The sequence below is a fragment of the Oryctolagus cuniculus genome, chromosome 3 (genome assembly GCF_964237555.1).
Source record: "Oryctolagus cuniculus chromosome 3, mOryCun1.1, whole genome shotgun sequence".
NCBI classification, from domain to species: Eukaryota; Metazoa; Chordata; class Mammalia; order Lagomorpha; family Leporidae; genus Oryctolagus; species Oryctolagus cuniculus.
In genome coordinates, this window is record NC_091434.1 from 49117205 (window position 1) to 49143223 (window position 26019).

A 26019-nucleotide genomic window follows, 5' to 3' on the forward strand; every position below is an offset into this window, starting at 1 on the left:
GTAGAAAATTTATTAAGAGCCTAGAGGATAATTTGAAAAAATTTTTCAAAGGACTTGTAATGAATAAAATATGTAAGTCCACGCCTTAAATGCCATTCATTTTACTTCCTAGAAGAAATGCACATCACTCTAAATTTCCCCACGATTTTTTTTCAAGGATTTATTTTATTTATTTGAAAGGCAGAGTTACAGAGAGGCGGAGAGAGGGGAGACAGAGGGAGGAAAGGCCTTCCAACCACTGGTTCACTCCCCAAATGGCCTCTACGGCAGGAACTGGGCCAATCTGAAGCCAGGAGCCCATGCAGGTACAGGGGCCCAAGGACTTGAGCCATCTTCTGCTTTCCCAGGCCATAGCAGAGAGCGGGATCTGAAGTGGAGCAGCTGTCACTCAAACCGGTGCCTATATGGGATCCCAGCACTGCAGGTGGCGGCCTTACCTGCTACGACACAGCGCCGGCTGCCCCACAATTTTTTAATAGGTATGATTATTTGGTGTTGGAATACAGCAGAGGTTGTTTGTGGCTTATCCCAGCATCTCTTCCTCCAGTTCTACCTAGTAACAGAGACTTGATTTTCCTCAAGGCAGTCAGTCATCCACACGGATTAAAAACTGCCTATCCCGGTCTTGTTGCAACTTTAAGTGTGACGAGCTTTTGATCAATGAGGTAAACGAGACAGGTTGCGCAGGAGGCGTAGGAAGCGCCCAGTCCGTCTGCATGCCTGCCTTCTAACCCACTGCGGAGCTCCAGGGTCTTGGTCTGTGACCCTAGAGTTACGCCCTGTGGAGACTGCAGCAAAAGCCAGAGGGAGCCTGAGTGCCTGTGGAATTGAAGATGTGACTCACTGGTCACGGCCTGCCTGTCTACGAAATTACTTTCCACAAGACAGGAATAGCTTCTATCTTGTTTTAGTCACTGTTAGTTTTGTTCTGAATGTTTATCTATGAGTCCAAGTGTACTCTAATAAGTTTATCTTTATGCTTGGCATAAACCTGAACTAGTAAATTGTTAGCTTTGTGGTTACAAGAAAATAGATAGACGATGACCGGGAGAGAGGACACCTGATGCCCTTAACAATGAGGGGGTCATACACACATACACACAGTGAAAATGAAAGCAATCAAACATAGAAATATACTTTATGGAAATATTTGAAAAACATAGCATTCTAGTTACTCCTATTAAGGTAAATCGTCCCGTATGCCACCAGCAGGTGCCAAGGGTGTCAATATTGAACAGAACATTAGATCACCTGAATTAGTAACCACGGCTTGGCACCATCAAAAAAAAAAAAAAAAAAAGCAAATTATATTTGAGTTAAGAAATACCATAGGAGTATTTTAATTGAAAAATATTGTTCTTTTGAAGAATTTCTTCCCAAAAGAGCAAGTGAAAGGAGTAACTTTTCAGGAAATTCTGTAATATGAAATAGTACTCTTTTTCCAGGTTGCAAAATAAATGATTTTTTGCTTTATATGGTTTTCTTGGCTTGCAACCTGTGCTGCTTTTGTGTAAGAATTATTTTCTTAAAATACTTTTACACTGAAGTATTATAATAATTTTATTTTAGTGTGCATTCCAACTAGATACACATTTTTCCCATAAAGGAAAAAATTAAAATCACAAAATGAGAAACAAAATAAAGATCTCAAATAGTAGGTTGAGCCTTGGAAACCACATCATAAAGAAAACAGCTATGCCTTTCCTACTCCCTTTATTTCCTGGAAAGCCTTAGTTCTTTCATTCACACCGTGTGAAATTCTCACCTGAGCAAGGCTTTTCACAGATGGGTGGAGAATGAGCCAGCTCTTTCTGGCAAGAATCGGAAGTAGGCCCAAAGGCAATTTGATCTTGAAGCTACCCAGGTAAGTGGGAAATCTTGCAGATACGAAATCTACTACGGGAGCTGGCGCTCTGTGGCATAGCAGGTAAAGCCATCGCCTGCAGTGCCGGCATCCCATATGGGCACCAGTTTGAGTCCCGGCTGCTCCACTTCTGATCCAGCTCTCTGCTGTAGTCTGGGAAAGCAGTAGAAGATGGCCCAAGTCCTTGGGCTCCTGCGCCCGCATGAGAGACCAAGAAGAAGCTCCTGGCTCCTGGCTTCATATTGGCACAACTCCGGCCATTGCGGCCAACAGAGAAGTGAACCAGCAGATGGAAAGCCTCTCTCTTTCTCTGCTTCTCCTTTTCTCTCTGTCTAACTCTGACTTTCAAATAAATAAAAAAATCTTAAAAAAAAAAAAAGAGAGATCTACTAAGAACTTACTGGCCATTTGCCACTATCCAAAAGACGTAAGATGGCAACAGCAAAAGCAAGGGAAGCAAAAGGTTAATGAAAACATTCGAAGCAAACCCCTCGTTCCTGCTAAGTAATTCCTCTGCCCTCTAAAGCTTTATCTTCCAGGAAGTAGATGCTCCAGCCAGGTGCTACCCTGCAATCTTCCAAATTCCAGTTTTCTTCAGGTCTCTTACCACTTATCATTTTCTTCCCTACAAAAGGGGTCAGCCCCATGAGGGCGAGAACTGTGTCTCTATTCAGTTATAAGTCTCCGTTTCCTGTCTAGCACAGGACTCAGAAAATAGTATGCACTCAGAAGATCCTGGACAGATGAATGGATGAAAGAAAGAACGAATGGATGGATGGATGAGAGAATAAAATTTAGGGGAAGGTATAATTAGGCACATAACAAGCTAGGGAAATTTATTTTTTTGGACAGGCAGAGTGGACAGTGAGAGAGAGAGACAGAGAGAAAGGTCTTCCTTTGCCGTTGGTTCACCCTCCAATGGCCGCCACGGCCGGCGTGCTGTGGCCGGCGCACTGCGCTGATCCAATGGCAGGAGCCAGGTACTTTTCCTGGTCTCCCATGGGGTGCAGGGCCCAAGCACTTGGGCCATCCTCCACTGCACACCCTGGCCACAGCAGAGAGCTGGCCTGGAAGAGGGGCAACTGGGACAGAATCTGGCGCCCCGACTGGGACTAGAACCCGGTGTGCCGGCGCCGCTAGGCGGAGGATTAGCCTAGTGAGCCGCGGCGCCGGCTCCAAGCTAGGGAAATTTAATCAAACATATCCTTAATTCCTACTCCCTCCAATCTAACTTCCACTCCCTTAAAAAAAAAATGATGATTCATTGGGGGAGGGAAGGGGAACGAAAATAGAGAGAAATAATGGAAAAGAAACAGTAATGAGAAATAAGTGAAACTATTTAGCAGGTTGACCAAATTGGCTTTCTGCCTGTTATACTCACCCCCCCCCACACACGTATGCACACACACTTCTAAAATATATTGCCTGGGGGCCAGCACTGTGGTGTAGGGGGTCAAGCCACCTCCTGCAATGCCAGCGTATGGACACTGGTTTGAGTTCCGGCTGCTCCACTTCCAATCCAGCTCCCTGCTATGGCCTGGGAGGGCAGCAGAAGATGACCCAAGTGCTTGGGACCCTGCACCTGCATGCAAGACCGGGAAGAAGCTCCTGGCTCTTGGCTCCTGGCTTCAGATTGGCTCAGCTCTGGCCACTGCGGCCAATTGGGGAGTGAACCGGCAGATGGAAGACCTTTCTCTGCTTTTCCTTCTCTCTCTGTGTAACTCTTTCAGATAAATAAACAAATCTTTAAAAAATATATATTGCCTTCTGAAATGGGCCGAACATTGTCTCCTAAGAATGGTTATTCTGAATAAATTATGTAAATTAGATAATAGTAATAACAAAATGCAAATGTCTGAAACTCCAAGCCTGACAATGGGTCCTCACAAATGACTTTGCTCTGTGGTGGGGCAAGGCCCAGGGACCACATTTGAGGTGAATGAACTTGCATTTTGTACTTCACTTCTCCTCCTGCTCTTTTTTTGTTTTGTTTTTTAAAGATTTATTTATTTATTTATTTTGACTGGCAGAATTAGACAGTGAGAGAGAGAGACAGAGAGAAAGGTCTTCCTTCCACTGGTTCACCCCCAAAGTGGCCGCTACGGCCGGGGCGCTGCGCCGATCCGATGGCAGGAGCTAGGTGCTTCCTCCTGGTCTCCCATGGGGTTCAGGGCCCAAGGACTTGGGCCATCCTCCACTGCACTCCCGGGCCACAGCAGAGAGCTGGCCTGGAAGAGGAGCAACCGGGACAGAATCCGGCACACCAACTGGGACTAGAACCCAGGGTGCCTGCGCCGTAGGTGGAGGATTAGCCCAGTGAGCCACGGCACCAGCCCAAGATTTATTTATTTATTCAAAAGAGTTACACAGAGAGAAAAGGAAAGGCAGAAAGAGAGAGAGAGGTCCTTCATCAGCTGGTTCACTCCCCAGTTGGCTGCAGCAGCCGGAGCCGCGCAGATCCGAAGCTAGGATCCAGGAGCCAGGAGCCTCCTCTGGGTCTTCCCATATGGGGGCCCAAGGACTTGGGCCATCTTCCACCACTTTCCCAGGCCACAGCAGAGAGCTGGATCAGAAGCGGAGCAGCCGGGACTCAAACCGGCGCCCATATGGCATGCCGGCACTGCAGGCAGCGGCCCTCCCCGCTACACCTCAGCACCGGCCGCCCCTCCAGCTCTTAGAGTTCTGGCTGATGAGTAATAATAAGTCTATAGCCTAGACAAGAAAAGCAGGAAAAGAGGCCCAGTTTATTCAGAAACTGAGTAGCACACACAGTAATAAGAACATGAAGTAAACCACAGCATTGTAACTCATTTTCCTAACGAGAAACACAAAACTCAGCAAAAATATAGCTACAATAGGAGATGTGCAAAAGAAGGCTGCAACACGGGGCAGACACTGCTGCTGCGTCTCAGGGCTTCTTGTTCTCTTCTCGGCTCACAGGACTGCTTCTCCACCTCCACCCCTGGAAGGTAAATGCAGCCATTTGATTGTCTATGTTAATAACATGTGAGCGGCTGTGACATGGATGACATTGAAAGCAAAATGAGATATCGCGGTTCAGAATGACTGGCATGAAAAAGAGTGACCACAGGCAATGCTGGGAGAATACGGAGAAGTTGGATCACTCCGTCCTCTTGGGAATGTACAGTGCTGCAGCCACTTTGGAACATACTCTGGCAGTTCTTAGGGCACTAAATATGCCACTAGCATATGACCCAGCAGCAGTTGTACTACTTGGGTAATTATCCCAGGAAGATGAAAATGAGTGGTCATGTAAAGACCTAAACACAAATGTTCATAGCTGTCTCTTATAACATCCTAACACAGGAATGAGCCAAGGCATCCTTCAACAAGAGAATGGTTACCCTGTTGAAGCTGAGCCCCTTACCCTCAACGCCTTTTTTTTTGTTTTTACTTTGTCTAGCCCAGTATTTTTTCCTTAGCTTGCCTTACTTCATAAGGCAAGGCAAGGAGAACCTAAATTATAAAGACTCCTATTGCCCCTATAGTTAACACGGAGAACGTCTCAGTGCCAGCCTCTATTCTGAGAGCTTTGCAGGAATGCCAGCACTCATCAAACAAAGCAACACCACATCCACCCTTAGACCCACACACACTGTAACCCGCTTTTGCCATTCCAAAGGAAACACACTGGCCCCATCAGTGACCAGTCAAAGGAAGAACAACCATGCTGCAGACCAGTCAGAGGTCCACACATGAACTGATCATGCGCAGAACCGTAGGACTGACTACCGTTACTCCCTCAGTCTAGGAATTCAGCGTTAGCTGCCTGATTCCTTGCTCTGTGCTTTCCAGTAAACACCTGCTTTTTCTACCACTTTGGTGATTGGCTTGCTGTGCATCAGGCTAGTGGACCCAGTTTTGGGGTTCTGGACTTTCCAGCAACGCTGTCAATCAATTTTCTTGAGGGCCTTCAAAAACAGTGATGCATATGTAACATAGAATACAACTCAGCAACACAAAGGAGTCAGCCATTACGATATCCACAACAACTCGGCTATGATGGTATTCTATTGTTCAGAGGAAACAAGGTGAGGCGTACAAATGCTATGGTGTAACCCAGCAGTAGCTAAAGTTTAGAAATTCTTGTATCCCTGCAGAGTACAGCTATCTCTTTAACTGTTGGTTGGATACACCCACCTTCCCAGGATGCAACTGTCACATCTGGGCCCGGCGCACATTCTCAGATCTTACCTCGGATGTATATCTGATTGGGGTATCACCCCCTTCCTTATAAAAAGTGGTGGTAGGTGGGAGAGATCTATTTCCACCTCAGGCCCTAGGTAGAGGTACTGCTCTCATTTTTTCTGTGCACCATGGATGGATCTAGAACCAACCTCTCCTGCTCTCACTTGGGTTTGTTGTTTTTTTTTTTCTTCTCATTTATGGGCGACCCTTTGGCCCATTCATGATGGGTATATTCCTGTGTAGGGCGGCTCACCCTCGTGCATGGATGTGTGTATATTCTCTCACTGCTAGGTAAATTCTGTTTCCACTTCCACACAATACTGATCTCTGCTTAGTGTTTTCACCTCTGTGGGAGACAAGAACCTGGACTGGAAATTTATATAGTCACAACCCATGTCACAAGGGATCTCTCTGCCTTGCTTCTTACAACTGCATTTGTAGCTCTGTCTCAACTTAAGAGAGAGATCTTTATCTATACCCCATCTATCTAGATATATGTATGGCTTGATGAGTTACAGCTTGATGGAGAAACAAGCAAACCAATAACACATAGCAGCAAACTAACCCAACCCCTTTTAAAGGTAACTTTGATCATTCAAGATATTTATGCTTCTTAGTCTCTGTGTCCACAGTATACCCAAAGGAATCTTTCCTTTTTAAAAAATATTTATATTTTTATCATAAGGATAATATTGAATTGGAGAAGAACTGAAAAATATAGAGATTAAAAATAAGGAACATAAAATAAAAATGGCTTCTAATCCTGTTGTGGGTCTAGGTGTCTTAATCTTTATTCCAGGTTCTTGCTCCCACCCCCAGAGATAAGAATCCAAAGCAGAGGCCTGCATGCAGTGCACACCTGAACAGGGTTTATTTAAAAATGAGTGAAGACATTCACGTGTGAGTGTGAGCAGCCCCACACGGAGAGACACCCGTCGTGACTGGGCCAAAGGGCTCCCCATAAGGAGAGAGAGAGGAAGTAGGAGGCCTGAGAAGGATCCCCAAGCCTGGTCAAGGGCAAAAAAAAAAAAAAAAAAGGTTCCTTCCTACATTATCAGCCTCTATTATGAGGTATTGGATGGTGCCTTAATCAAATATACAAGCAGGGTGGAGTTTAGCGAGCATAAGGCTTTTTAGGATTTTCCTGGTGCTTCCATGTGGAGTTGAACTTCGACGTGGCCATCATGGCATCTCCTCCTTCCTGGTCCTGGATGAGAAACAGTTGCATTATGGGAAGGTGGATATATCAAACTGACAGGTAAGAGGATAAAGTTATAATTCAGGGCTGGAAGAAATTTCAGCTCATCTACACGTATCTAACTCTCTGTCTGGTTTCACATTTCAGTCTCTCACTCAATAATAATTTGAATAGTACATAAGAGATGTACTATAGGGGCCGGCCCTGTGGCATGGTAGGCTGAGTCTGCGGCACAGGCATCCCAAATGGGCTGTGGTTTGTGTCCTGGCTGCTCCTCTTCCGATCAGCTCTCTGCTGATGCACCTGGGAAAGCAGCAGAAAATGGCCCAAGTGCTTGGGCCTCTCTCTGCATGTGCATAGGAGACCTGGGGGAAGCTCCTGGCTCCTGGCCTTGGCTCTGCCCTGCTCTGGCCATTGCAGCCATTTGGGGAGTGAACCAGCAGAGGGAAGACTTCTGTAACTCTGCCTCTCAAATAAATAAAGTCTTAAAAAAAGAAAAAAAAAAAAAAGCAGAGACCTGAGGGGCTGAGACTCTTTAAAAAAAAAAAAAAAGGAGAGAACTGCTATAATTTATTTTATTTTTGCCAGTCTTGTATTATAATTAAGACACTCATGTATGTACTTTCATACACATCTGAGATTCTGTTTCTTAGAATTTGTTATTTTGTAAGAGTTCTATATTTTATTAATGACACCACTCTTATCCATATAAGTAAGGTCAGTCAATTGTGTCAATTTCAATATCCTGGTTATGATATAACACTAAGTTTTGCATTTATGCAGACATACACGTAACATGGTACCTCCACTACAATATGTCACGCTAAAAGATATCCCAGGTCCAATTTTGGTGATAATTTTGCCCCCATATTCATGTAAGAGGTCAGGACCTTCATTGTGCATTGAGAGATGATATCTATTATAATCTCAGACACACCAGAATATTGCCTTGTGTTGTTATTCAAATTATTCTGCGAAGGGTGTTTATTGAAGGAGAGGTAGAAAGCCCTTTCCTAGTCAAGACTCAGCGATCCCCCCCACACCAAAATTCTGTGGGCCTTCTTGTCTGAGAAGCGTGTGTATTCAACAGTCTTCATCAATAGATTAAGAAGGGAGTAAACGCCAAGGAAACACTCCTGGAGGGTACCGTTCAGAGGTTCTTGCTCAGCCTCCAACGGTGGCTAATGCCTTATTTTCTGGCTCCACTTGTGCAGACCTGTAATGGATTTTCCTGGGCAGCAGGTAATAGACCCTGACATTTCAGAAAGGCTCCAAAGTAGAATTCACTGGAAAGACCACTCTGCATAATTCAGGAAGCAATAAAAGGAGAGCATGATTATATATCCGTCTTCAGCCTTGTAGCTTTTCCCCATCTAAAAGTGGCACTAAGTACCTGGACATGCACAAAAGGGAGAGCACTATGCCTCCATTCCAGGAGAGAGTGTTTTTAGCTCCTGGCGGCCCTAGAAGCGAGCGTATTTCCCACAGTGGAAATCCTAGTTCAAAACGCTTTTCTCGCACTGCTGATGCGATGGTCTTGCCTGGAAACTACCTTGGGATTTTCTCACACTTCATTGTGTTGCTTTTTGTCTGTATTTTTCCTGCTACCTATCAATGGCTCCTTCTGTGATGGAGAGGGATATAAGAGCTGACAGATTGAAGAGATGCTGTTTCCCCTCCTGTCTATAGCTGTCTTCTCATTCGGGGCTTGATTCGCCATGAAGTCAGAAGGGAGACTCTGTGCCAGTGCCAGGGCACACGGTGGTTGGCATCCCTTGGTGGAAATTCCAAGCCAGCTCATCAGTTTCCTCCCACAGAGCTGTGGACAGATACTCAAACAAACAGGTGCCAGGCTAATTTAAGACATGACATGAAACAGATTTTAGTGAGCCAGAATTATTATTTTTTTAATTTTCTGAAACAGGAAATAAAAACAAGAAGTTTCCTAGGATATTATTTGGCATGTAAGAGGGGAGAAGATGGGTGCACCCTCGGGCAGCTTGGGTAGCTCCAGAAATCACAGCTGTCAGAGGCAGAGTTCACATCTCCATATGCACATGTCAGGGGGACAAGAATTTCCAGATGCCGCTGCAATGAATGTGCCCACCACGAGTAAAGCCACCGGACATGCTAGAAATGGGGCTATTTTCAAGGCATAGGGGGTCTTCACACCAGCTGCATGCTGATCCCGACAACAGCTACACGTTGAGAGCTGTGCTAACAACGGCAGAGGGTACTCTTGTATTATAATTATATATAACTCTTCACTGAGTACCCTCTGCCGTTGTTAGCACAGAGATCCTGGGAAGATCTCTGAGCCAATCCCTGAGAGCTGTGCACCACAACAGATTTCGAGTCAAAGGGCAGCAGGAGCTCCCTCTAAGACACTCGTCTTTGTTTATTGCACACACACCCCCGTTTTATACTGTTTCTAAAAAATGAGGTTCTGCTGCTGGTAATGTCCATTCCTCTCACACTTTGGTTCATCAACAAGGCAGGCTGGTATTGGTTAAAGAATTTTGTTCCAAAAATCACAATCGCATTTCACAATTATGAAACATCTTTCCTTCAACGTCCTTACAGCGGCTTTTAGACATGACCTCACTAAACAAACATCTTCAAAGATTTTTGATAAAGGCAGGCGTGGAAGGCCAACTGGCCCTCCCCCTTCACCTGAGTGGAAGAAGGAGGACGTGGGGGCAGACCTTCTCCTGGCTTCACTTCCTGTTTCTCTGGAGAGCTGTCACTCAAACTTTCTAGAGCTCATCCTTGTCTGTAAACACGGAGACCGCACCAAATGACCTGCACAGAACTTTCCAGTCCTGGGAATCTATGACATTCTGAAAGGAGCAGAGTCTTATCAATTTGCTACCCCTCTTAAGAAGTGGGTTTGGCTTGAACATCAAAGCTTTAGCTCCTTAAGGGAAATAGAACATAGGAGGCCCAGTGTATGTGCCACTCAGAGCGGCTCTTCTTCCCCTCCTGCCCCCAGATCTTGACTTCGGTTCTTGGCCTCGGTCCCTAACCAGCAAACTCCGTTGCTGCCATCATAGAGTCCTGGATGCTGCTCCTCAGGCCATCACCACCAATGGACAAGCTTCACCAGATATCTGTAACCAAGGTAAAGAGGCCCCTGAAGCCTCCCATCGCCTGGGCTGGGTCTTTGGAAGCTCCGCTGGCTGCTTGAGGTGGTGTTGATGCAGCTCAGATGTAGGGGAGAGTTGACACGATGAGTGTGCTCTGAGTAAGAGAACCCAAGAAGTAAGAAAACTGCTTGCCCAACAGACTGTGCCCGGATGCCGATATATATATATATATATATATATTTTTTTTTTTTGACAGGCAGAGTTAGACAGTGAGAGAGAGAAAGACAGAGAGAAAGGTCTTCCTTCCGTTGGTTCACCCCCCAAATGGCCGCTACAGCCGGCACTGCGCTGATCCGAAGCCAGGAGCCACATGCTTCTCCCTGGTCTCCCATGCGGGTGCAGGGCCCAAGCATTTGGGGCATCCTCCTCTACCTTCCCGGGCCACAGCAGAGAGCTGGCCTGGAAGAGGAGCACCTGGGACAGAACTGGTGCCCCAACTGGGACTAGAACCCCAGGGTGCCGGCGCCACAGGTGGAGGATTAACCTAGTGAGCCACAGCGCCGGCCAGGATGCCGATGTTTTCATATGGTCTCTCTAGGGATGTCTTCTCAAATTGGAGCAACCAATGTGTTTGCTGTGAAGCTCTGGCTAGCTTGGCGGTTCACCTCCTTCAATTAGCTCTGCCTCATTTCTCTTTTTCCCAGGGGTTCTCCAATAAAGGGTTGGCACATAAAATTGTGAGTCTAAGGAACCCAGGCTAAGACATGGTACTGGGAGTGTCTCCAGGATAGAATCTTGACTCCCCGTGGATGGTGGTAAAGTGGGTGGCCCACATCCCTGGTGTGCAATATATTTTATGAGTATAATTGCTAAAAACATTCACGTGATCTTAATTGCTATGTGGCATAGGCAGAAGGCAAGATATTGGCATATCAAGTGGCTGCTATACTTGATCAGTGCAAGGAAATGAGAATTATAAGGATGGTGTTATGTCTGGCTGATTTTGAAGGTTTACATGAGGAATCTTAGGCTCAGGGAAGCTAATTGCCCACTTCAAGTACACTGTGAAAGACAGGCGGCCTCTATGGCAGCCTTTAAAATCCTCTTATCTCCTGCAGCTGCAAGGCGGCTGAGGAAAAGCAGTCCCAGGACTGCATGTTATAGGGAGGCAGGCCTGAAAGGAGGAGAAGGGCACAGCCTCAAAATGGCTCCTGTGTCAACGTGAAGGCCCCACAGCTCGTGAGCAGGCAGTCCCCGGCACAGGGACATTTGGGTAAGTCTGATAATCTTGAATGTCCAAATTTTCCTGACCCTCCCTGGAATCTGCTCATTTGGAGACTATGCAATGACATCACCTGAAGTCCTGTAGCACAATATTTGCTTTTCTCAAGATCTTCCTGCCACCATAGCTCATTGCCCTCTGGCCAGTAATAATGCTGGTAGCACCTCAGAAGGACCTCATGCGGTGTCTTTAATGTACAGGGATTGCGGGGATGGATAATGGCTCATGACATTCCTAGCAGAGAGATGGATGGATGAATAGATGGCCATTTAGAATGTTGGGTTTCTCTCTTTTCTCTCTCTCTCTTGCACACACATACACCACACACACACATGGAAAAGAAAGATCTATAGCAAAGGTAGGCTGCAGTGGAAGCTGCCCTGACTCGAGCCATGTGACTGGTGTGTAGGTTTTAAAGGTATCTTTCAGTGGGTAAGAATACTGTGTAGATTATCTGAAGGGTATAATTAGAAAAATCTTAGCACAATAGCACAGACCCTTAGGAGTCTAACAAAGCCATATTTTTGAAGGCAGAAAACAACTGCACATTTGAAGAACCGCATTACACTGGCCACAGAACTCCAAGTGACCATGAAGCCAGACTGCTTACCATGGGCTAAATGTTATCAGATCTATCAGATCATACAGCCAAGTGAGTACAATGACAATTACATGATGGATATGGTACATTCAGAACTGGGCTGATGTCAGTCTAGAGCTCAGGAATGTGTTACATAAACAGGTGGCCTAGGGGCATTCCACCTACCTCTGTTGTTCCACCATCTCTCCTTCAATCCATACATACGGCATTATCAGAGATTCCCTGTGACAACTGACAGAGGGACAGAGGACTTGGACCTGGTTCACATGGGAGTTGGTGTAGTATGTCAGTGCTGGCCGCATATGCTAAATGAAAGCCCCACTCAGTATTAACCCTGAAGGAAAGTAGTTAAGAGGCATTCCCCCATAGGGCAGAGCTAATGCATTTGGCTATTCATCTCATCTTGAAGTACAGGTGGGCTGAGGAAGGATATATAGTGACTCCTGAAGAGGGATGATTATTTAATTAACTGGCCAACACTTAGAAGGAACAAGACTTGAGGGTCTGGGACAAGGATGTCTAGCAGAAATGTATGTATAGAGACTTACGGGCATAGACACAATGCAGGGAGACTTTTACCTCATATTAATATTCAATAGAGAACAGCAACCTCATACAAAGCTCTCAAGGGAAGCAACAATCTGGTATGAAGCAGCGGTGGCTGATCCTTTCCCCCTTAGAGAGGACAGTGAGGCCCTCTTACCAGAATAGGTACTCTGGAGAAAGGTGTGCCTCCCTTGACCACAGTGCCCCTGTCAACACCACCACCTGAGGACCCGCTGAGTGCCTGATCTGCCAACATTTTATATATGACAGTTCCTCAAAGCAAAACACCCATTTGCTAGTACAGGAAGTGCAATAGGTTTGTGGCTATAGAGTTCACTAGTTTTAAAATGTATTCTACCACTCAGGGACAAATAGCTTTAGACGATAGCATAATTACCTGTGGAAGTCTCAGCTGAGGTGCTAGCAAAAGTGTGTTTGATTAGACAGAAGATAGATGATGTAATAAATACATAATATCTAGTATATGTCATAGATTATATATGTCAAAAATATATACATAATATCTATTATATCTACTATGTCTTATCAATAGCACAGAGATGTTGGCTAGGTAATAGATAATATATAATGTGGTTACAATATTAGATTATATGTGTAAGATATGGACTACACATTAGCTAACTAGCTAGCTAGATATATGATGGAAGGAGATATAGGATGGGCCCTGTCCACTGTGACTCCAATGCTCCAGTCTCAAAATTTGAACTTCTCACCCTGCAAACTTAATCTCTGTTAGATTAGAGGTCCTAGTTCCCAGAGTGGAAACACCTCTGCAATGGATTCCACTGAACTGGAGCTTACAACTCCCACTTGGCCACAATTGACTCTATATAAGACAGCGAAACATCAGGCTGCAAAAAAAAAAAAAAAAAAAGAGTTACTATGCTTTATGGTATAGTTGATGATGTCTTCCTGGAGGAATGAGGTTATTGCTACAGGAAGAAGTATGTCCAATACTCAGGATTCCCTGGGGCTTCTCGGTTCTGTGTCCAGTAATATGTGTCAAAGGGCAATCGCATCAGTAATGACTCAATAAGAGAAAGGCAACTAAGGGCTGAAACCCCTCAGGGATGAAGGCCTGTGTCACCACACCAGGCAAGCAACTAACCAGATAAAAATTTCAGCCAAGGGTGAGGGAAATCTAGAATGGTGGTGAGGAGATGATATCGGTGCTGCCCTGAATGCAACAGCAGCGACTGCGGCTTGGTCTGAGACCCTTCCTGAAACCTCAGAGCTCACAAGTGCCCATCACCTCAAAGGGCTGGACTCGCGCTTCCACTGTGGGGGAAGTAAGAGCTTATTTTCATGTGAGAGCTGGATGTCAGGTCTCAGTGGCACAAGGGAAGGCTAAGGACAGGCCTTTCCTCCTCTCTTCCTAAGGTGTATGCAATGCCAGCTGTCATGTCCGCCCTCAGGCTGTGTTTATTGTCACCAAGGGGAGAACCAAGATGTCCAAAACAGTATGTCATGATTCAGTGTAACCAGAAAAGCTGTGAGGTCAGGACCAGGCACCGGTTCAAGAGCCACATCCTGAACCCAGTGCTAGTTCTAGGAACAGGAGCCTGCACGTGCAGCCCCAGGGTGGAACTTGGCTAAGAATCTGAAGTGTTCAGAGGCTCAGCAAGGCGTGCTCTGCTGAGGCTGCTCATCAAGTCTCCTCCAAGCGATGCAGTCATGGAGGGAAGAGCAGAGCTTCTGTCAACGAGACCACCTGTCTCAGACCCAAGGAGAAAACCTTGGCACATTGTGTTTGTGTTAAAAACCCAAATGGTGTGTGTGTGTGTGTGTGTGTGTCCCTATACAGCAGTGGTACAAGGTAAAGTGAAGAAAACTTTAATTTCACCTCTTGGAAGAACCAGAAAAGTAAACTGGGGAGATTCCAGGAAAAGTATAAACACTTATCAATCTGTTTAAATATTAACTGAAGAAGGGGAGGAATGGAGGGCTAGAAGTCTGTTTATCACTGGGGCCTCCAAGCTGATAAAAACTACCAGACTGAGATTCAGGTGGCCATGGAAGGGCTGTACTTGGGGCTAAGAAAGTAAAAACAATAAATCCAAGGAGGCAGGAAGAATCCATGCTACGACAAATCAAGATCCAATGAACTAGGCTGGGTATCTAGAAAGGAAGTCTCTGTGTATGTACCATGAACAGTTTCTTCTCATGTAGTAAATGAGTTGTGTATTCATAGTGTTCACTTAGGTGTTGAGCTAAAGGAAGCCTCTGTAAATAGTTATGAAATAAAAAGTAGTTATTCAAAATTATGGGGCCCTGTAAGAAGTCCCTCTAAGGCCCAAATAACCTTGTCAGTGTATTAGTTTCCAGTAATATTTGTATTAATTCTACCTATACATACATGCATAGATTACATGGATAGTTAGCAAGATGATAGATAGATAGACAGACATACAGACAGGTAGTTTATTTAAGCGATTTGCTCCATGATTGTAGAAGCATAAATCCAAAATCTGCAGGGGAAGCCAATAGGAGATCCAGTGAAGGCAGTTGGCCAACAGAAATCTCCTTTTCACTGGGGAGGTCAATGTTCTTTTCTGTTAAGGTCTTTAACTGATTGGATGAGGTCTGCTTACATTATGGAGAGTAACCTGCTGTACTAAAAGTCTATTGACTTAAATGTCCATCTCATTGAAAAAATATCTTCAAAGAAACATCTAGAATAATGTTTAACCCAATATATGGACACCATGCCTAGCCAAGTTAGCACATATTAACCATCACAAGCAGAAAATGAATATTCAAGTATGCTTAACTGGATTATAAACTTGTGCTTTTGTGTGGTGAGACAATGAATGTATTTGTTAAGTTTGTAACAGGAAAAACATAAATTCTTTGACTTGGTTATTACAGAGCACAGTTAAAATATATGATAGTGACTTGCTCTCTGTGAACTATCTCAAAACAGCATCTAACCCTAAGTGTTATAGGTTAGTTACCACCCTAAAGTTTGGTGGTGTGTTGGATTGTAATGCAGTGACAATTTGTTCTGGTTTTCCTGGGATTTTCTTGGTGTTAGTACTGAAAATTCAGTGGCCCCAGCGATGCATAGGCCTGAAAACCCCAACACAGGTATCAGTGCAGTGTGCTAAGCTAAAACCCTCCCAATTTCCCCGAAGGTGCAAAGATTCCAGAGTAGCCAGCCCTGGTAATAAAATAACATGTGTTTGAACAGGTGTGAATTGCTTTATGATGCCTCTCCTCTCCCTCAGGAAGAACCCTAAAAGCAGCTGGTGTCCAGCACGGTGCACCTCCCCAGGGGACTTTGTCTGCTGTAGCCAACCATGGACTTCACCATGAACAGGCTTAGTAATCTCCCACCCAAAATAAGGCCTCACCTCACTATCTGTGTCTGTGGTTTCTGAGGACAAAAGTCAGAGGCTCTCTGAGGAGGGGGCTGCCCTTGCAGCACGTGTTACATGAGGATTGTGATTGGCTCTACCCTCCCCTAGGTCATAGGAGCACCTGTGACAACACAGGAGTGGGTCCACCAAGAGGCCCGAGCCCTCCTGCCCAGCCACAATATTCCATCTGGGCAAAGATACATCTCTGTCACCCCTATATGGCATTCATCTGCTTCCTGGGACCATCCATTTAAGTGGTATGTAGGAAAATATAGAGAGTTCTAAAATGCATTTTGGGTCATACTTGAGATCCACAAGTTCCCAAGATTTGGAAAAATATGTTAGAGGAGAAAAGGGATAACACTGATGCCTTATGTGTTTACTACCTCCTACTGACCTGAGCAGCTCCCCTTTCATTTTAACAATTACTTATATATTTATATTATATAATGTTTTAGGCATACAAATGGTTACTATAATTAGCCAGATTAGCATAGTTCCCCTTCATTAATTTTGCATATTGGCATTCACACCAGGTTTGTCTAAAGAAAGTATTCTTCCTATTGCTAAAATATTTGAAATATGCTAAAGTATACTACACAGAATTATTTGGAATATTTACCTATATAGACACAATTACGTGGATTTTAAGCCACTTGCATGCTGGAATTCTTTTTGAAGATTTAGTTATTTATTTGAAAGGCAGAGCTACAGAGAGGAAGAAGCAGAGGCAGATAGAGAGAGAGAGAGAGAGAGAGAGAGAGAGAAAGGTCTTCCATTTGCTGCTTCACTCCCCAAATGGCCACCACAGCTAGAGCTGGGCCGATCCGAAGCCAGGAGCCAGGAGCTTCTTCCGGGTCTCCCATGTGGGTGCAGGGGCCCAAGGACTTGGGCCATCCTCTACTGCTTTCCCAGGCCATAGCAGAGAGCTGGATTGGAAGCTGAGCAGCTGGCACTTGAACCAGCGCCCATAATGAGATGTGGTCACTGCAGGTGGTGGCTTTACCTGTTACACCACAGCACAAGCCCAACATGCTAGAATTGACCCTACTATTTAATATCTTCAACCACATATGTATTTCCACATTTTTGTTTCATTTCCAGAGAGAATTTCCCTTCTTCTCTTTTACATTTAAAGTATGAGAAATTTAATGGTTAAGTTCAAATTCCAGTTCTATTGTTTTCTGGCTTTGTGATTGTGAAGTGTTTTGAGTCGCTGGTTGCTTATGTGTTGCATAAGTATTATAATAATGACCTTCTGGGTTCTGTGAGGGTTCAGTGACATAAAGCACATGAAGTACCTGCTATGTAGATGATTAATAAACGTTCTACCCTAGAATTCATCATAAGGTACCATAAACGTATGCTAGAACATTTCTCCCCTTACAAGACTATTACTTCAAACATATTTAGTGGTGCCTATATGGCCATAGCCAGTACTCAGAAGATCTCTGTAGTTGGAGACTGTGGATGGCTGTATTTTGTACAATATGACCATACTGTCCACCCCACCTTCCCCTACTCTGTTAGAAACCAGAATAATTATGCACACCTAATCCAAGGTCTTCTCTGTAAACTACTACCCATGACTGATGATTTGTAGCAATGATTTCTGTATTATTTGTGCATCAGTATCCCTACTGGAACTTTAAAACAATATAGATCTCACAGATTCTGATTAAGTAGATCTAGGATGGGTCCACACATTGGTATTTAAAAAAAAAGACCTTTAGGTTATTCTGTTAAGCAGCCAAAATGAATGACTTTCTGAGCCAACATAGAAAGAAGAGTTGGTCTTTTTAGATTATTTATCAGGAATTTTAACTAGAAAAAACATTAAACAAGTTTTAGAATGAACAGTGGAATGGAAAGTGGGAGAATTTCATGAGGTCAAATAAGGGCTACGGGAAGTCAAAGGCATGTGTCATCCGGAGTTACCAGGGAACAGAGGAATGTGGATGGTGAGGGAGTTGTCATGAGAGAGAGGAGGACAGACTAGTGTATAGAGAGAACCTGACACCAGGAGAGGGTGAGAAAGACAGGTGGAATGTTACAAAGGAAAGCAGAGTTAGGCAGGAAGAGAGAGAGAGAGAGAGAGGGAGAAACAGGCAGACAGAGAGAAAGAGATAAGGATAGAGACAGAGATGGATAGGGATTAGTTTAGAGACAGAAATTGGGATCAGATTAGGAAGAGAGAGATGGAAATAGAGGAAGATACTTGGATAAGACTAGAAATAAAAGTAGAGATAGGGCAAGGGCTAAAGGTAGAGGTAGGGTTAGGATTAGGGGTAGGGACAGGAAGAGACAGAGGTGGAGGTGAAATAGAGATTGGGGTAGGAACAGTAGACACAAGTCTAGAGATCAGTATAGGAACAATAGACAAAAGTATCTTTCAGAGTTGCCAGCATCAGCTTCATTCCCTAAACTAGGAATCTCCAGTCTTGTCAGTTCCACCCCCCTACCCCAGCATGTCTTTGATTTGTGGCACCATCACTACCTTAGCTCATGCCTTTATCAAACTTTGTGGGGACTATGGCAAAATCTCACCAGGGCCCTCTCTCCCTCTAAAACTCTAAAACTCATTCCCAAGTGTATTTTCAACAGTATTGTTGATCATGCCACTCTGTGCTCAGGTGTACAAAATGACAAGACTTCCCTCTCCATCCGGCCGGACCCGCCTCACTTTATCTCCGCACATTTAGCCTCCTGAAGACCTCATTCTCCTGCCCTGGCCCTGTTTTCTCTTCTATGTTTGTCTATGGCTTCCCAGCCTTCAAAACCTAGCTTAAAAATGATCTCAGGGGCCAGCACTGTGGTGCAGAGGACACCACTTCCCAGTTGGGAGTCCTGGCTGCTCTGCTTCTGATCCCACTTCCTGCTAACAACTGGAATACTGGGCTCCTGCCACCACGTTGGGGACCCAAATGGAGTACGAGGCTCCTGGATTCAACCTGGCCCAGCCTTGGCTGATGCAGGCATTTGGAGAGTGAACCAGTGGATGGAAGCTCTTCCTCTCTCTCTCTCTCTCTCTCCCCATAGCTGGGGGATTGCAGGAAATAGGGGCACTACTTTGAGGTCTAGGATCTCGCTCGCGAGTAGGGGGGCCGTGTTTACTACTCCACCTGCAGATCCAGCTGTCCTCATCTACCTTCACCCTCACAGAGCTTCTGGAGGGACCCAAAAAAATCCATTCCTAGAGTTCCATGAAAAACTCCACAGAGCTTTCTGGGGCTTTGCCCGTTCTGGGCTGCTAGGGAGGGCCGCAGGGGGCAGGAGTAGGGGGCTAGACTGTCCTGCTGAACAGAACAATTCCCTTTCTTTTTACTCTGAATCCTGAGAAAAGGCCTCAATAAAAAACAATTAACCTTGGAAAGGAAAAAAGTAGAAATAGGATTTAAGTCATTTTCCATGACCACTTGGAGACTCCCACAAAGCTTTGGTGGCGGGGGTGGGGTGGGGTGAGATTTGTGTTCAGTTGAGGCTGAAGCAATCACTGTGATGCACACACACACACACACACACACAGAGCAGTTTCTGACCCTCTTTTAGTTTGCATATTTCATTCCCTTTGACAGTGGTGACAAATGTAATAGGATTCTTGTTCACTCCATGAGGCTCAGGAGCATGTATCAGGGCAATTAACTTGGAAATCTCTAGTGGATAAGGGTGTCTCAGGGGCCAATCGAACGTCAGCTGAAGGACTTTCATGAATCTTGCTTGTTTTGTACTGTAAAATCTTGAATTATGGGGTTAGCGATTTCATTTTGGTTGTGGCTCCCACTTGAATCACTTGGTATCAGATAGAAAATGAGTAGGAAGGGATGGAAGGCTGCCAGCTGAGGGGAGAGAGGCTAGTCTGGGCAGGGCACTTGGTCGGATGCAGGGCTGACTGCAGGCCAGCAATGTTTTACAATCCTCTTTCTTGTAAGCTAGTCCGTGACCTCTGTCCTCAGGGAAAGGAGATCCTGGAAGTGCACACAGGATTGCCTTCTGGAGTGGGCTGTGCAGTCCATCTAGAAACCTGCGCACTTGGAGTTAATCATTGCGATGAACAAGGGAACATGCTGGGGCAGGAAGGTCAGTTTCACTCAGTAAGAATAGAATGCGCATTCTATTCTCCCTGGGAATGTGCTGACTTTCCTTACCGTTCCAGAAAATTCTGCACAAAGCCTCTCCCTCTGGAGAGCATTCCTAGGAAAGAAAAGGGCTCCCTGTGTGGCCATAAAAATGAGAACCCCCTGGCAGCCCTGGCTTTTGATGGTCTGGAATCCTAAGGCCTTCCTGGAAGGAAAACATCTGCCCATCCACGCCTGTAGGGTTCCCTGCGTACATCCAAATCATGTTAGGCACAGTTAGCATCAGTTGGAACCGTTTCCTACCAAACCTGGGGTTTTCATTTCAAAGCTCTCCTCTCCGTTGGTTCTTAAGCACCATAAAGGTCTAACTAGCTAACCGCTTTTGCCACTTTTGTCTGGGACACCAAGCACAGATCTGGCTGAAGCTTCAAAGAGGCTAGGGAAAAATGTTGTTGGGATTTTTTTTTTCTGCTGCTGTTACTTAGTTTTGAAAGAGGCACGGACAAAGAGTAGCAGCAGGAATGGCATTCAAAGTCCACTTTTATTGTTTTGGGAAAAATAGGAACCTAAAACTCCTGAAGGCATATGGGAAAAACAGCCTCACTCTTTCAACTTACTCTTGAAACCTGAAATGTTTAGAAAGCAGCAGAAATCTGTGAGAGATCATAGACACAAAGAAATGAGAACACATCTGAAAGGTCATCAAATCAATCTTAACTCCTCAATTTAGCAGACCATAGTCCATAGCCCTGCTGAAGTGGTACAGCCTGGAAACAGATACTGTAGACGAGTTTAGGTCATTGTACTTCTTTGCATCTATATCTTAGAAATTTCATTCACAAATGCTACTTTTTTTAAGATTTACTTTATTTATTTGAAAGGCAGAGTGACAGAGGAAGAGAGAGCTTCCATCCATTGTTCACTCCCCAAATGGCCGCAACAGCTAGGGCCGGTCCAGGCCAAAGCTAAGAGCCTGGAACTCTGTTCAGGTCTCCCATTGTGGGTGGCAGGGGCCTAAGCACCAGGCCACCTTCCTCTGCTTTCCCAGGCACATTAGGAGCTGGAACTCAAATTGGTGCTCCAAATGGGTATCCCAGCACTGCCGTTGCAGGCTTGGCTTAGCCTACTCACTACAACACCAGCCCTGCAAATTCTACTTTCATGTCCCTGGAAAGGTGTCTTTGGAATCTTAATCTGTGAAAGAAATGGCCTCAAATAACAACAGGCCCAAACCCTAAGCCTGCCATTTCCTTGCTGTTTGACCTTGCCTGTGTCACCTGAACCCCCTGCCCCTCTATCTCTTCTTTTTTTTTGACAGGCAGAGTGGACAGTGAGAGAGAGAGACAGAGAGAAAGGTCTTCCTTGGCCGTTGGTTCACCCTCCAATGGCCGCCGTGGCCGGTGCACTGCGGCCAGCGCACCGTGCTGATCCGATGGCAGGAGCCAGGTGCTTATTCGGGTCTCCCATGGGGTGCAGGGCCCAAGCACCTGGGCCATCCTCCACTACACTCCCTGGCCAAGGCAGAAAGCTGGCCTGGAAGAGGGGAAACCAGGACAGAATCCGGCGCCCCAACCGGGACTAGAACCCGGTGTGCCGGCGCCACAAGGCGGAGGATTAGCCTAGTGAGCCACGGCACTGGCTTTATCTCTTCTTCTACAATGTCAGGGTAATAACAACAATCTCAGGAGGATGATTTTAAGACTAAATGAGATAATACACACACACACACACACAAACAGCTTAACTTTTACCATACACAACACAAATTTTTAAAGTTATATTAAAGTGAAAATATAATCTATAGAATTCCTGCTAAGAGTACAAAATTAACATAATGGATGCTGTTCTGCTGAAATTAAATGCATTTACAATGTGAATTTGACAGTTATGAGGAGGTTTGAGTTCAGTGAGAACTATAACAGCAAATTCCACTGTGAAAGCCTCCCTGGAATCCAGCTGGTCCCCAAAGAGGTCTCAGCCCCTTTGCCAGGGCGTAATGGGTGGTCAGGTATGATTTTTCCTCCTCTGTCTGAGACTGTTGCTTGTGTCAAAGAAGAATCTTGTTTACCCATCTCCCTACAAGGCCAAGCAAGGCCACTGGTCCCCAGTGAGCCAATCTTAGCCAGAGGGAACCTGCATCACCATACTCAGTTGTGACTAGCCTCATAGACACGCATATTTGAAGGGGCTTAGCGACCCACATCCCTCTAGAATTCACGGAGAATTCTTCATCATGGGAGTCACATGTTAACTTTATCATTCAGCAGGATCACTTTGGTGGCAATTTGAGGATGGGTTGAAATAACTGAGAATGAAGACAGGGGTGGGTGGCAGCTGAGCCACAGAAACACTCCAAGCTCATGAACTTGATGTTCAAAACACGCTGGCACTCCACTGCTCACCAGCGTTCTCCCCATCTCCATCTTTCTGCCAATATGAGTGTCTGCTCCTGTCCTCTGCCCAGCTTGACTGTCCTTGAGTATATGCTGCATTGTCCTGCCTGTTCAGCCTTCACACACACCCTTCCCTTCACTGAAAACGTGTTCTCCCAGTCCTTATCAAAAATCCTGACCCGTCTTTAGTGCCCTATTCTTCTTCCTTCTCTCCTTCTTCTGTTCTCCCCTTTTTATTAATAGTATCACTCCTATAGAGTTGATCTTCTATATATAAAGATAATTAAAAGTGAATCTTCATGAAGAATGGGATGGGAGAGGGAGTGGGAGATGGGATGGTTTGTGGGTGGGAGGGTGGTTTTGGGGAGAAGAACCACTGTAATCCAAAAGTTGTACTTTTGAAATTTATATTTATTAAGTAAAAGTTTTCCATTAAAAATAAATAAATAAATAAAATAAATAGTATTAGTCCTAGAACCCTATTATTCTTCCACTTAGCCTTCCTTAGTTTAACCAAATGCCCACTATGAATCATAAGTTACCTTGTATTGAGGTTTTTATTTTCAATACTACAATTTGTCTCTTCCAGTAATTGGGATCATGCTTGATGGCAGAAGTATGTCTTGCACAAGTTGGTATCTTACCTCATTTTCACCTATGAGGCTCATTGCTCAATGTTGGAATCTTGTAATTAACTAGATGAATAGATAAATAAACACCCACTGACTCATCTTGTAGGTACCTGTATATAGCTGTAAGGAAATTATTTAGTGTCTGCTTAAATTGGATCCAAATTGAATGTTTTACATTCAAGTTAATAAGTGAGAAGCAAGAGTCCATTTAAGATATAGAACCTTGTCAGAGATCTTCAAATGAGCTTTTCTCCTGGATTATTTTGCCAGAGAGAAAGAGAGCCACAGAAAATAGAGAAGATGTAGAAACATGTTTTCAAGTATAACACTTTACTGATTTATAGAAAATTAAAAATAGAAGTGAGCAGTGAAAGACTGAAATAATCTTTCTCCATATGTTTTGTTTTATGTTTGTTTTGCTCCTGGCCATGACAAGCCAAATTGCAGATACAAGTAAAAGATAGTACTTTTAGTTGGGAAGAACAGAGTACTGCTTGGTAGCAACATATTGAAACTGTATAATGCAGTAAGTAAAAACTTATTCTAGGTAGTCTGGAATCTTCAATCAAGGCTGGAATATTACAGCAAGCCATAAACTAAAAAATAGTCAAAAGGAAACCCAAATCATGATTTAAAAGACTGCTTAAAGATATTAGATTTTCTCTGAATTTTTGTTGCACCTTATAGCAAACCTTCAAAGTAAAGACAAAAGGTAGTCAGAACTTAGCTTCATCCTAGTTGCTACTCTTTGATAATTTTTCAGATAGAAAAGACTGTGCTGAATTAGATCAAGATCAAAATACCACCATCATCACTGGGAAGATAGCACCATTTTTATTTTCTTTACTCCTAGTAAGTTGCCTTGTAAAAATACAGGATTTAATAAGTATTTGATGAATAAGTGAAGAATGAAGAAATGATACTGTCCAAAATAGTCATAGAGTGATAGTTCTTTGAATGGTGAGCACAGTGTCTCAAAGGGGCTAAACAATAAAAAAAAAAGAAAACTAAACAAACGAAAAAAATTTAAGCGACAGAAAATGGCATAACATTTTAGGTGATCTCAATTCCCTGGTTTTCAGACACTCAGTTCTAGTTATGGCCCTGGCTCCCATCTCTCTCTGCCTTAACTCCCGCCTGGACTCCAGTCCTGCCATGGTTTCTTGGGCTTGTCTCTCTACTTTGTTCTCCCAGGCACCTATGGTCCCAACTCTGAGTCACAGATATAATTTACCATCTTTTTTGTCAATGGGTTAAAGTATCAGATTGGTCTGGCAGAAAATGTATTTAATATAAATTCAATATCCTATTCTATTCATATTATTTATTCACTGTGGCAATTTTTTCTCTGACTATAAAAGTTGAGCCTATAGGTCTTTAATTTTCAGAGCTAAACCTTTTTCCCTTTTATTACACAACCATTTTATGTTGGCTCTTTTCCCAGTGTGCTGGCACTTCCTCAGTCCTCCATGAAATGCTAAAGAATAACAGATGTAACTCCGCAAAAACCTCAACCAGTTCAACAAGGACTCTGGAAAGTAAGTCATACTTATTACAAGTTTAAATGCAGCTTCTATATAAGCAATCTGCTGTCAGTCTTCCCAAGGCTCTCCACCCTTATCTCCAGTCCATAGTGTGTACTACTTTAAACTGATGGACCAAGCTGTAACTGGCAGCTTGCGATAGAAATTCAACTTCAAGTTCCTTAAGTGAAAAAAAAAAAAAAAAAAAGAAAGGAATTCATTTGTTGACTCGGAAGTCAAAGAATATAAAGATATGACTATATCCAGGGACATGCACTGACTTTGCTCCATAACATCTTCCACAGACTGGGAAGAGGCCATTGAAAGCTCCAGGTACATGGTCATTGCCACTCACAGTTCCAAGATAGAGAGAGTCAGAGAGATCGAGTGCCCTGATTGGCCATCTAAGGTTTGGCAATGAATCCATAATGATGTCACTATAAGAAACAAAATAGTGCCTGAATTCTTGACAATAAAGTTCTTGACGTATGTTTTTCTTTTGTTGACATGTAGGGGGGTATGTTCAAAATGTTCATAGAAAATTAATATTATGAAAAAAATGCAGAATCTAAAAAATGTTTTGCACCAAAATGAACTGGGATTTTTTAAAAAAAAATTGTTTACGTATTTGAAAGTCAGAGCTACAGAGAGAGAAAGAAAGAGATTTTCCATCTGCTGGTTCACTCCCCTAGATGGCTACAACGGCTACAGCTGGGCCAGGCCAAAACCAGGAGCCAGGAGCTTCCTCCATGTCTACTATGTGGCTTGGGGCCATCCTCTGTTGCTTTTCCCAGGCCATTAGCAGGGAGTGGATTGGAAGTGGAGCAGCCAGGACTCAAACCAGTGCCCAATGTGATGCCAGCATCACAGTTGGTGGCTTTACCCTCTAGATAATGCAGGCTTCCTGAACTTATTTTTTATTTATTTATTTATTTATTTATTTATTTGACAAGCAGAGTTAGACAGTGAGAGAGAGAGTGAGACAGGGAGAAAGGTCTTCCTTCCGTTGGTTCACCCCCAAAATGGCCGCTATGGCCGGCGCTGAGCCAATCCGAAGCCAGGAGCCAGGTGCTTCCTCCTGGTCTCCCATGCGGGTGCAGGGCCCAAGCACTTGGGCCATCCTCCACTGCCTTCCTGGGCCACAGCAGAGAGCTGGCCTAGAAGAGGGGCAACTGGGACAGAATCCAGCGCCCCAACCAAGACTAGAACCCGGGGTGCGGCGCTGCAGG

At 44.4% G+C, this 26019-nt stretch overlaps 1 protein-coding gene across 4 annotated transcripts in view; it reads left to right on the top strand.

Moving 5' to 3' along the window:
• The first annotated feature begins 10185 nt into the window (after positions 1 to 10185).
• Positions 10186 to 26019, top strand: part of STAT4 (signal transducer and activator of transcription 4) — a 151713-nt gene continuing 135879 nt past the window's right edge. For 2 of the 4 annotated variants that reach the window (XM_008258842.4, XM_017342993.3), the window contains exons 1-2: positions 16275 to 16423; positions 24712 to 24805. The gene's annotated coding sequence lies outside the window, so the exon portion shown is untranslated. Of the gene's footprint in view, positions 10393 to 16274; positions 16424 to 24711; positions 24806 to 25095; positions 25200 to 26019 lie in introns of those variants that run through there. The other 2 variants (XM_051848343.2, XM_051848344.2) reach the window with 2 other exon arrangements.